Here is a 13,189-nt window from a genome sequence, read left to right as displayed (position 1 = left end):
TACTATATACTAATAACTCTAAAGCTGATATCCAGGCCAGGCTCCCTCCAGACGCTCACTTGATATCTTGGCTTCATTAGTTCTAGTACCAGAGCAGAGCTTATTTATCCCCACCCCACCCTGTTCTCCTTGCCTGCTCTCTTATCTTTCTGTCCTTCTAAATTGCTAGTCCACCCTTCTACATGCTCAGGTTGGAAACATCAACATCTTTAATTCCTCTTTTTCTCTCCTGCCCCATCCAATCTGTCAGGAAAATCTGATACCATCTTCACTACATATCTAGAAGACAGCCACTGCCAGGTCTTGCTTGAATCCGTATAAAATTTCTTAACTCTCTTCCTTTCCACCCTTTTCAAGAGATCAAAGGGATCCTTTAAAATGCAAGGCAGATGAAGTATCTTTTTTGCTCAAAACCCCATTGCACTTAGCAAGAACCGCAGCCCACACAGCGACCTGCGAGGCCTATGTGGACTGACCTCTTGATCCCTAGGACCTTATTGCTTAGTCCTGTTCCCAGTGTTTTCTGTGCTTCAGCTCTGACGTGGCTTCACATATTGTTTTTCCCTAGAGCTTGACCATACCTTTATGGCTTAAATATTATGTGTTTGCTTTATTAACTGTTTCCTTCTACTAGGCTAGAAGCTGTGTGAGTGCAAGGAGCTTTGTTTTGTTCATAGCAACTACTGCGGTGCCTGGCATATCCTAGTCACTCATGAAATACGTATGAACCAGTGAATTAATTTGTCATGTATATATTTATGTAAATGCCACCACACAAAATATTGCACATTTAATTCACTGATTCAATCAATAGTAAACAATGAACCTAAGCATTGCATTAAACCTTAAGAGGTGACTTGCTCCTCACTGCCTTCAAGATCTGGCTATGCTATTAACTTTATTAGAATAGATGGAAGGATTTGCTTCCAAGATGTTCATCAGAATTTCAGGAGTTAGCTCTTCAATATGCTGAAGACCTAATTCTTCACGGCATCCTGCAGGTCCCTGCAGAGACTGCCCATGTCCCATTCTCTCTTAATTCCAGCTATATCCACCTTCTTTGGGTCTCTGGAACTTACCATTCTCCTTCCTGTCCTGGAGCTTCTGCCCCACCTCCCTGACATTTCCTCGTAGATGATCACAAAAGCTTTTCAGAGTAACAGGACCAAAATCAAACTCATCAACCTCTGCTTTGCACAATCTACTGCTCAGAGAATAAAAAGACAACTCTCCAAGAATGGGAGAAAATATTTGCCAACAAACAAAACTAATAAAGGATTTAGAACCAATGCAGTTATATGTCCTATAGTGCTGTTTCTGTCAATGAGAGACTATATATTTGACAGAGATTAATAACATTGTATCACTTACTGATGATACAATGTACATACAGTGACCAAAATTCCTAATGACACAGTTCTCAGAATATACTCTGAAAACTCAGAAACACATGACTGTATATGCAAAGGACTATTAACATTGCATAAATGAGAAAACAAATTAAGTCAATTAAAAAGTCAGCAAGTTAATAGACACCTCACCACAGGTGGTAATACATGTAGATTAGATGCTAAACATTGTATGTCGACATGGAATTGCAAATTCAAACAGTGATGAGCTCCCATCATCTACCAATTAGAATGGCTGAAATTGAAAACATTAACCACAGTTACGTGCTGCAGAGAATGATGAAGAGCAATACAACACTCCATCCTTGTAGGAAATGCAAAAGTTATGCAGCCACTTTGCAGGAAAGCTTGGCAAGTTCTAACGCAAATAATTATATTCTCATCACACAGTTCAGCAACATTTTATTATTGTCATTGTTTGATAGTCATCAAAATAAATTGAAAATATACCCATATAAAATCCTACATACAAATGTTCATGGAAGTTTTGGTCCTAATTGCTAAAATTTGATAGCTGTGGATAGATGGAAAAACAAATGTTGGTATATCCATACAGTGGAATATTATTCAATGATAAATATGACATTTTAAGAAAGATATAGAGGAACCATAAGACTTACTGCTAAGTGAAATAAGCCAGTCTAAAAAGACTACCAACATTATGATTTTACCTATATGCAGAATATTTTCATATTCTGGAAAAGATGAAATTATAGAGATCGAAAAGATCAGTAGGATGAGAAGAAGGAGAGAGGAATGAATAAATGAAGAGCAGGTAATTTTTAGGGCAGAAATTATTCTGTGTGATACAGTCACAGTAGATGCAAGACATTAAGCATTTGCCAAAACTCTTCAGCACAGAGTGAACCCCAGCGTAACTATGGAACTTAGCTACTAAAAGGTATCAATAGCAATTTATCAGTTGTTAACCAATGTACCATACTCACATAAATGTTAACAGGAAAGAGAAGGAAATGAAGTGAAATCTGCCAGTAAGTTCCCCCAGCCTGCTCCTCACTGTCTGAGTATATCCTCCCTCAGCTGGGGGTCACACCAGATATCGAACTGTGCAAGGTAGAAATCCAGGAACTGTCTTAGACACCTTCCTTGTACTGAACTCCACATCTAATTAATCAGGAGGATCTGTCACTGATTTTCTAGACAGCACTGGAGGCCATCCCCTCCAGTTTGTTCCTCCACCATCACCCTAGCTCATCAGCTATCCTGTGCCTCTTCATTTTCTCTTCCTCTTGGCCAGCTTTCTTTATTTTGCATTCTTTGTGGCTTCAGATCTCAAATGTGAGTGTCTTTAGTTACTTTTTATTTGTTGCTGAGACAAAATACCTGAAGCCCAAGTTGGGAAAGGAAAGGTTTATTTCTTACAGTTTTTGGAGGTTTCAGGCCACACTCAGTTGGCTCCAAGGCGGGTGGGCATGGCTGGGCCGCAGTTCATGCCGGCTGCAAACAGGAATCAGCAAAGAGCAAGACACGCCTTCTTCCTGCCATTACATCACAACCTGGCTCCACCCCTTTGTGGGCGGAGCACTGACATCATCAATCCAAGCACAACACAATGAACCAATCACAGATGCACAATGCAAACTCATGAGGCCTGGGGGACACAGACATGAACTATGGCAGTGAGTATATTATCTGTTGCCTAAAAACACTTGATGCCTTCCTGTTGCTCTTAGGATAAAGAATGAGCTATTTCCTGTGGCTTTTCCTTGTGGCTTATCTCTGCCACCTTTTCTGCACCCATTTCCAGCTACACTTCCCTGTGCATTTCAAGGCTGCTGGAGTCTTGGTCTCTTTCTCCATGACATTTGTACATTCTGTTCTTTGCTTTGAAAGGCCCTTGTCTGCTTCCTTCAACTGATCTTCTACTCAATCCCTAAACTTCACTGGACTTAACACTTCTTCAGAGAATCCGTCTTCAATAGCCCCGATTGGGCCAAACCTCCAGATTTAGGATTCTGTGCAATTTGAGACTGATGTCAGTTTATAGACTTGTAAACAGTAAGGTAAGAAAAATCATAAACTACCAGGAAGGGATAACTGAATCTTTTTTTGCTTATTAACTCTCATACCTAGGTGCAGTGCTCAGAAATAGGTATGTTCGTGAGTGAGTAGCTCAGTGGAGACTATAAGACACTGATGATTTTGAAGGTGGTAAACATGCTCTTAAGCCTTCAGCTGGGCCACCAGCTTTATCCTTGGTTTAAGGCACAGGGCCCTGATGCAGTGGTAAAAAGTCCCCAAAGGAGCGGTGTGTGTGTGTGTAGAGCTCTCCTTTTTCTGAAAGCTCACCAAGTCAGCTGCAAGTACTCACTCCATCCGTGATCTCACCAGGGAGGGAATATTTTGGATTTAAACGCATTTGGCTGTTGAAGAACACTGATTGCAAAATACGGTGATTTCATGCTCTTTTCTTTTCTTCTTAAAATAAGCACAGTTCTCTTTATACTGGTGCAGCTTGGCAAGGGGTTTTGGGAAGCAGTAGAAAAACAATATTTAATAAATGTCTAGTTTTAACTTCATAAAAGGTCTGTTGTGGAGTTCTTACAATTTCATTTCTTACAAAAATCAGTTCATCATTTGTATACCAAAGAATACCTCATCACCAGGTAGCAGGTTCTTCACTGCGCGTGAAGTTATAATTATGCTCCTTGCCTGAAATCTTATCCTTTGTCGCCTCTGGGAAACTTGTAATCCTCCACCTCCCCTCCACTGCTGTGGAATTTGAAGGTGGCTGTAATCCAGTGAACAGATCTACTGGTTTTTATTCCATTCATTTATTTATCAACAACATCAGAGCCCACAAGATGGCAGGAAGTGAATTAGTCATAATAATTTCCTTGGCCTTCAATAACTTACACGTCTTTCTACTGGAATATAAGATCCAAGAGGGCAGGGATCTTTGTGCATCTTTCGCACTCAATAAATATTTGTTGATTAGATGAATGCATGAATTCTTCATGTGAAAATGTATTCCAGATATCTATGTTTTGTCAGCCCAGCATTCAGTATCCATTTCTCCCTTGTTTGGTAATAGAATCCTTGTTTTCTGTGGGGAAATCTTTTTTCCACCAAGCCTGGAGATGGAATTTGAGGTCTGAGACATGCTGCGAAAAATCCTCATGATTGAGTTACACACCAAGCCCCATGGGAAAACATCTTTATTATACTCTTAGCCGTGTGCCATGGATGGAGGCTAGACCCAGATCCAAGATTCAAGTCACTAAGACATGATCCCAGATCTTTTGTTGGAATTTCTGGGACAAGAATCTCTCCCCCGAGAGGACTTGAAACGGAAAGATTATAATTGTGGGACTTCTGGTGGCCACCATGTAGTGACAGCTTGTCTTGGAGTGGAACCCAAACTAAGGAAAGCCAAATTTAAAGTAATCTAGATACACTGAGTTATGATAACTGTGCTTTGTTGGCTCACTCTAGCATCTATCTGTATCAGTTCTCTAGAACTGCTGTAACAAAGTGCTACAAACTGGATCTCTTAAACAACAGAAAAGTCTTAGCTCTTAGTGATGGGGATCAGAAAAGTCAAGATCTCAGCAGAGTTGTTCGTTTCTGAGGGCTGTAAGGAGACTCTGTTCCATGAGCCTTTCCTTGACCGTGGTGGTTTTCTGGAGACCTTTGATGATCCTTGGTTTGTGGATGCATCATCTTGATCTCTGTTTTTATCTTGACTGTATCTCTTTTTATAAAGGTGCCAGTCATTTTGGGATATGCTCACCCTACTGACTACATTTAAATTCAGTTATCTCAGTAAAGACCTTGTTCACAAATAAGGCCACAAACACAGGTATTACAGGTTAGGATTTCAGTATCTTCTTCAGGAAACAATTCAACCTATAATACTTTTTCTTGTGGTTAAGAGCCTTGCTGGGTGAGGTGGTACATGCCTATAATCTCAGCACTTGGGAAGGAGGCTGAGGCAGGAGGATTGCTTCAAGTTCAAGGCTTTCCTAGGTTATAAAGTGAATAGCAAAACCCTGTCTCAAAAGCACAAAACAAAAACAAGAACAGCAACAACAAAAAATTAAAAAAGAGCCTTCTGTGTTTAATGTTTCAGTTCTGTATTTTGTCTTGTATTTTTCAGAAAGCCATTCATAGGAAGGATTAGAAACTTTCATTTTTTAATAAAATATTTACATGTAACTGGAGAGAGGAGGCCAGAAACAAACTGAACTTGAAGAAAAAAAGCATTGTATAGATTTTTGCATTCTGTGCCATAAACATGTATATATGTATGTGTGCATAAATTTTATCTGTCTCTTTCTTTCTTTCTTTCTTTCTTTCTTTCTTTCTTTCTTTCTTTCTTTCTACCATCTATCTACCTGTCATCTGTCTATTATCCCTCCAATCATGGTAGAAATGTTTTACATTTTCTTTCTTTTTTTTTGGTTGTAAAGATTTTTCATTTCCTAAAATAACACCATATGAAAATAAACCTACTACATACATTTAATTGGGACTTACATCTGCAATTACATATTTGACAAAGGTAGATATGATTCCTTTGATCATAGACTTTTTAATCTTGCAGACTTAGAAAGTCAAATGCAGAATAATATGAACGAAGCTATAACATGCAACATAATAGGAAATCCTGTGTTGTTTTGGAACTACAAAATACAAGCATCTGGGAATCAGGGTGAGTATTATTAATCTAAAACCCATGGAAAGGGGCTAGGGATTTAGCACCTACCTTGCAAGTGCACAGTTGTCAGTTCGATCCCCGGTACCAAAAAAGAAAAAAGAAAAAAAGCCCATGGAAAAACCATAATACTACATAAAATAAAAAAGACTAGTAATTGTTATTTTATTTATTTATTTATTTTTTCTTGGTACCAGGGATCTAATTCACAACCTTGCATGCTTGCCAGGCAGGCACATGCCACTGAGCTAAATCTCCAGCCTAGACTAGTGATTTTCATAAAATTTGAATACCTTCTTGACTCATGGTAATAGTATCACAGAACTTTCTGTTGGCTTTTCTACATGGTTTTTTAAGTTTGTTTTTTAAAAATTTTATTCAAGAAAGACTAAACAAAACAGAAAATGGCTAGAAATAATACATACATTCAGCGAAAAAATAAACAATAAGAAATCACTAGTTGATGTTTACATACTGTCCTTTTACAAATAGTTGTTCAAGATACAAGAGTGGAACATATAAAGTGGGAATTTAAACAGCGAGATTGCAACCAGTTCTGTTCAACTATCCAACAAAAACTTACAAATATGGTTATCAATCCTATACACTTAAATATACATGCAGTTATCCATATCTTCAATTATGTTGAGATTGAACAAACCCAAGCAGGCTAATATCACTCTGAACAAAGAATAACACTATTGCTGGGTATATTATGACACTCCAGGATCAGTACTGGGTGCTTTAGTGTCTCTTTTTCTTCAAAGTATCTGTTCATTTCATCATGTGTCATAAGATCAGTTCTCATAAACTATTTATAGATTCTATACATGCATGAGTCTTAACATGTATTTCTATCCTTTCTATATTATAGGGAGAAACAAAACAAAGCAAGACAAAACAGAACATATTCCTATAAACACATGAAATGAAAAAGACGTATAAGACCGTTGTACAAGGAGTTCTGCCATAGTTCCTGTGTTGTCTCTTGTTATCTTCAATAGATTTGGCTATATCATCAGACATAGTATAATTGAATATATCAGTACATAACAGTATTAATAAAAATACAACTTTGTATATAATATAAAACTTCAAAAACAGGCAGTTATCAAACCAGAATGTGTATCGTAGAGTCTTGTCATCTTCTGTGTAGTTGCCTATACTCTCAGACTTGATACTATCAATCATATCAGTTTTGAATAAAATCTGTCAATACCAAACAGCAATCAAATATACCAGATTTAACTAGGCTCAGTCAAGATAAAACAGTATAAGTCATACAGGGCTCCAGATTAAGATAATAGGAAATTAAAGATGATTACTGTGCTATATTCTGATGTTTTTGGGATAGCTATCTATGCCCTCAAATCTAATGCAAGTAGACAAACTGGGACAGAATAAAATCTGTCTAAGCAGAGTGATGCGAATAATGTGGGTTTTAAATCCTGATACATTAACAATATCTTCTGCCATCTTTTTAAAGACTCTCCCTCCCATTTCACTTCCCCAGGGTACACCGTGCATTTTGAGGTCTGACCAAGACCCTTGGTTTTAAATTGGGGGGGGCAACCTGCTCCTTACCTAAGTGGTTCAAAACCTTCTCTCTCCTGGACTTGATCTCTAATTGTATTCCTTTATCTATTAAAGTCTGTCTTTCAAACCTGTCCACAAATACTGGTCTAGTTGCCCCTATTACTCTCTGGTTCTCTGTCACATAGAGCATTGTTTTCTCATATTTGATTTTCAGTCCATGTATTCTTTTTCATGTTAATTATATTTCCTATAAATAGCGTCTCGGTGGACCCTGCCTCCTAATCTACTCAATGTGTCGTTCTTTTTTTTAAAATTAGTGTATCAAGGCCATCTATATTAGAGATTATAATCAACCTTCTCTGCCTCATTTCTGTTATGCTCTTTTTTTGCCATCAGTTATCTGTTTATCTTCTTCATTCTGTTTTCTGCTCCATTCATTGAGGCCCCTCTGCCACTGTTCCTGGAATCCTAGTACTTTTCTCTCTTTCTAGAATGTCCTGCAGTATTCTTTGTAGAATTGGATTGGTGGTTGTGAATTTCCCAAGTTCCTCTTTGTCTTGGAAGCATCTTGTTTCTCCATTAATTTCTAGAGACAGTTTCTTAGGCTATATCAATCTGGGCTGGAGGTTATTTTCTTTCAGGGCTTGGAATATTTTGCGCCAGGCTCTTCTTGACTTGATGGTTTGTGTCGAGAAGTCTGCTGTTATTCTGATGGACCTTCCTTTATAGGTGACCTGTTTCTTGTCTCTAACAGCTTTTAATATTCTGTTCTTCTATTGAATTTCTGGGATCTTGATTATTATATGCCTGGGTGTTTTGGTTGTAGGTGGCTGGAGTTCTGTATGCCTCATACATCTGTATATCATTTCCTTTTCCTCTGTTTGGGATATTTTCCTTAATTATTTCTGCGAATAACCTTTGTAGTTCCTTTGTTTGTACCCCTGCTTCTTCATTCACATTCTTTATTCTCAAGTTATAGATCCTTTTGTTGTCTTCTAGCCTTTGTATTGTTACTGCTTATTTCCTTGTTATTTTTAAAAAGTGTTTCTTTTCATAATCCCACATTGCAAACCTGTCCTCCAGTGTGGATAATCTATCCTTAGTTTCTTTCAAGCAGATTTGCCATCTTTCCATAGAGTTTTTAATTTCCTGGTAATCTCTTTGAATCTGCTTCATATATCCTATATTTTGTTTATATTTTTCATCAAATGGTTCTCTCCTTTGTTTGAGTTCCTCCCTTCTTTCATATGTGTCTTCTTGAAGGGTGCTTAGCATCTCTTTTATAATCTTCTTATATCTTTCTTTACTTGGCTAAATATTTCACTTTTGAACTCATCTATGAGGTCTCGAATATATCTCTTTATGTCCACTGGTGCCGTGTCTGATATTGCATGTTTGCTCTTCTCATTATCCTTTGTATTTACCTGTCCTGGGTCAGTGATCTAAGGATTGGGACCTGGGGACTTTTTGTTGTTGCTTCCTCTTCCCATCTTTTTTGTTTCTTCCAGCAGGCCCCGGTTTCTTTCTTCGTTGGTTACAATTCTTCTGAAGCACGCTGGCTAGGTGACCCTTCACACTGCAGTGTGCTTGTGAGTTGCAAACAGGGGCAGTGTATGCCGGCCCCTCCCCTCCAGATCAGTCAGGCTGCTGAGGCCTGCACTGTATTACTCTGTGCTGCCTCCTCTCTGGGTCAATCAAACTTCTGAGGCCTTCACTACATTAGTGCGTGCTGCCACCATAGGGAATTGATTTCAGATAACCTATTGGGTCTCATCCAGGTCGCATAACTGCTCCTTGTACTTGCCAGTCCTGCCTGGTCCCAGAATGACGTCCACTGGAGCCCCCCTTTCTGTGGAATGACTCCACTCCCATCACTCACCACAGGTCAATGCAGGCTCCCCACTGCTCAGCTCTCCCTTTGGCTGGCCGACCCCCGACCTCAGTGTGACTGTGCCTCTGTGAGTCGAAGTGGTGGGACCTTGGATGGTTCGGTAAGTTGTCCGCTGTGGCAGAAGCACTAAACCTTTAGCTGTTCCAGTAATAGCACTGGGACTGTATGTTTGATTGGTTCTTCTCACCTTAGTTTCTTCTTGGGACGAGAGAATTCATCTCCCTTTGTTCGGGGCTCCCTACGCTGTATTATGTTGAATGGTATGTTGATTATCTCAGGGAGCCTCTGTAGCCAGCTGTTATCTGTCCGCCATATTGCTCGAATCTCCTGTTTTACATTTTCTACCCTTTCCTTTTTCATATATTAATCTTTGGATGAAAGCATATGTCCCCTAACTACAATTCATTCTTCCAAAGAAAATTCTTTTTATTTACCTGGATGCTGTTAAAATCTTTTTATGGCTTCCAGTTATTCATCCCAGTAGTATTGTTATGGATTAAAAACTGGTGGTCAACTTAATGCTAGCTGGATTACATCAGCATGGCCTTGAGCAAAGATGCTCCATTTGAGGAAAGTTGCCAAGGTAAATAGGTAAAAATAAGGGAGGTGTTGAGGGTTGAAGCATTAAGACATTGTGGCATTGTGGCACTGTGGGCTCTCCTGTGAGTTGCTGTTTGAGCCATCGGTTCTCCTGGAGAAGCTTTGGTCCTCACATCGAGCATTGCTTTTTGGCTCCAGAGGGGAAGACATGTGCTGCTTGGTCTCCAGGATAAACTCGTCACGCTGCTTCCCGGCATGTACCCGACTGTGATTGTCATCGGAAGAGCTCGGAGCCTCTGTGTCATTGAGGATGGCTGTGGTGCCTTTCAGGATAGCCCTGGTTTTTATTGTGAGTGTGACCTCTCAGTTCCAGTATAAAACCCTCATCCCACTAGCACAGCTCCTTCATCCTGCTGGCATAGACTTTCTGGCTTCCATCACTGACCCTTGGGTCTTCCCAGCATGGATCCGTAAAAGAGACTGGCGTAAGTCCTTCTTGTGGGCTCTGGACCTCCAGTTGGACTCGTGGAAGCATTGTCCTGAGCTCTGGGTTTTTATCTGGACTCATGTGGGACATTGTTGTGGGATTTAGGCTCTTGACTAATCTATGTCTTTGGTGTTGTGCATAGATTTCCTGCATTTTCTCCTGTGTTAACTCCCAGTGACCATTATAAAAATAATATTATAAACTCCATGTCTTGATCCTAATTGTTCTCTGTGTACAACCCCTGACTACAACAAGTATTAATTCTTTTTTTATTTTAAAAAGTAAAGCAGAAAAAAAGGATAGAAACAATACAGAAATTTTTAAACATAGTAGGAAATTAACACTAGTCAATATGTTGCATATTGTTATCTCAGAAATAGATTTAGGCATGAAAAATGATCAAACAATCAAACAACGAAAGCACAAACAGTTCTTTTTGATGAACTAAGAGTGATTAGTAGTATATACACATCTATATATACATATACTTGCATATATATATATATATACATACATACACACACACACACACACACACACCTATACGTGTACCTATCTATATACATACAATCTTTTCCCTTCTTCCGCCTTCCCTTCCCCTTATTCCAGCAGTAGTATTAATTCTGAGTAGACAAGAGTAGAGGCAGAGGCTAGGACTGGGGCTAGGGCTATCTTGGCATGGATTTTGATGTCCCCATCTGTGATGGACGTCCTAGGTGCTTCATGGATGAATCAAACTCTGTCTGCATCTCTTTCAGTTGGTCTTTTACTGAGGCATCAAAAATAGCAAACACTTACCCAAGTGAGGCATCGTTCTGGGTACTAAGGATGCAACAATGAATAAGAAAGACAGATATGATGTCAAGGAGCCCACACTCTTCTCCTTTCATTCTGAGGAAGCCAGTCCTCAGAAGGCAACATGGACAAAGCCTTGCTCTCATGTTGCTCTTGGGGTGACAGGACCATGTCCCCGGCCTGGTATGGGTAATGTCGGATATTCTCCACCAGGAAGCTTCTGGTCTGTGCACCTGAAAGTGAAGAGATATGGCATCCCCAGTACGCTACCTGGCTGTGGGTGTGGGTGATACCCTTCCTGCACTGGTGTACCGTTTTCTGACTTTTGTTTCTCATTCTTATTCTAGCCTGTTATAAGCAGGTCAAGTATCTGCTTTGAGGCCTCCACTCTGTCAGCAGGCTCTCTGGACTTACTTCTCCAAGACACTTTTCCAAAAGAGCACAAAAGCCAGTAACAGGTATTACCTTAGGTTTCTCTGCTTTTGATGGTTTGACCCATTTGCAGAGTTTTCTACACTTCAAAGTAGCGTAAATGGTGAGAATCCTAATTCCTTAACATTCAGCAGCTTTTAGTTCCATGGTTAAAGACAATTTCAGTCATTATGTGAAATACAATCATAATTAGAAATCTAACAAATACCTTCAAAATAGGGTGTTTGTAAAGATTTTACAAAAATCTTTTTAATGATTTGGGCTGGAGGTTGGTGGTTGATTCCCCAGAAGGGAGCTGAGCTTTCAGGGAATAGAAATAATTTCTGTCTTGTCCTGGAAAATGAGAGTCCCTAATAGCTTCTTAGCAAGGGTTGAGCAAGGTTACTCATAATGTGAGTAAAGGGCCCTCTGGCTCCCACAGACTCTAACTGTGGTGTGGTCAGGCAGGAGAAAAATGTGGCTCCAGAAGAAGCCTGGAGTTGGGTCTTAGTCCTTCTGCTTTTCAGTGGTATTTTTGTGATTTTTTTGATTAGACTTAGTTCCTTCATGTGTAAACATTAATTTAAAAAATTACCCATTTTGTGAGATTGTTAGATGTGATATGGGAAGTACTTCTTAGTCTGTTTTCTATTACTGTATTTGAATATCAGAAACTGGATAATTTATAAAGCATAGAGGTTTCATCAGTTCATAGTTCTGGAGACCAGAAGCTCAACAGTTGGTCCATGCATGTGGTAAGGGCCTTCTTTCTGCATAATAGCATGACAAAAGATAGTTCATGGAGATACAGAGCAAACATGCTAGCTCCGATCTCTCTTCTTATTGACATCATCATGGGCAGTTGGTACAAGTACATAACACTGCTTGTTTCTTTTTTACATTCCCTTCTTTGCTCCTTTCCTTCCTCCTTTAGTTCTCCTTTCTTGTGCAACTGAGGTTCTGTTTAGAAAATGGTTTTGTACATCTAGGTCTTCAAGTATTTTACTTAAGTTATCTCCCAGTAGGTTTGTTTCTGTTTTAATGTTTGGATCTTTGATCCACTTTTATCTTAATTTACTACATGGTACAAGACATGGGTCCAGTTTCAATCATCAGTAAACACGTAAGCAATTTTCCAGCACCACTTGGTGAATCCCTCTTCCAAGGTATGCTTTTAGCTCCTTTGTCAAAGATCAGATGGCTGAATGTGTCTGTATCTTGTATTCTGTTTTACTCATCCACATACCTGTTTATGTTACAGTACTATCCCATTTTTAAAATCACTATTGCTTTGTTGTATAGCTTGAAGTCTGGTATTTTAAGATGTCTTGCTTTGACCTTATTGCCCAAAATTTCTTTTGCTATTGTGGGTCTGTTCTCCTTCTATATGAATTTTAGGGTTGTATTCTCTAGTTGTGTAAAGTATGCTTTTGGTATTTTGA

The sequence above is a fragment of the Cavia porcellus genome, unplaced genomic scaffold, assembly GCF_034190915.1.
Source record: "Cavia porcellus strain 051 isolate PalLab524CR breed Dunkin Hartley unplaced genomic scaffold, mCavPor4.1 scaffold_32, whole genome shotgun sequence".
Lineage (NCBI taxonomy): Eukaryota > Metazoa > Chordata > Mammalia > Rodentia > Caviidae > Cavia > Cavia porcellus.
This window is presented reverse-complemented; position numbering follows the sequence as displayed.